We start from the raw sequence: 266 nt of genomic DNA, 5'->3' as shown, positions 1-266 counted from the left end.
GAGAGGAAGAGCGGCTGCCCGGTCTGGAGGTACGGGACCCTGGCCCACTGCTGTTGGGCTGTGTCTCCCTCAAAAGCCCCTGCCCACCTCGGAGAGGAAGAGCGGTTGCCTGCCTTCGACGTACGGGGCCCTGGCCGTCTGCTGTTGGGCTGTGTCTCCCTCAAAAGCCCCTGCCCACCTCTGAGTTCGAGTGCGGGTGCCTGCCTTCGACATAGGGGGCCCTGGCCCTCTGCTGTTGGGCTGTGTCTCCCTCAAAAGCCCCTGCC

Source organism: Lytechinus pictus, unplaced genomic scaffold (assembly GCF_037042905.1).
Source record: "Lytechinus pictus isolate F3 Inbred unplaced genomic scaffold, Lp3.0 scaffold_112, whole genome shotgun sequence".
Lineage (NCBI taxonomy): Eukaryota > Metazoa > Echinodermata > Echinoidea > Temnopleuroida > Toxopneustidae > Lytechinus > Lytechinus pictus.
This window is presented reverse-complemented; position numbering follows the sequence as displayed.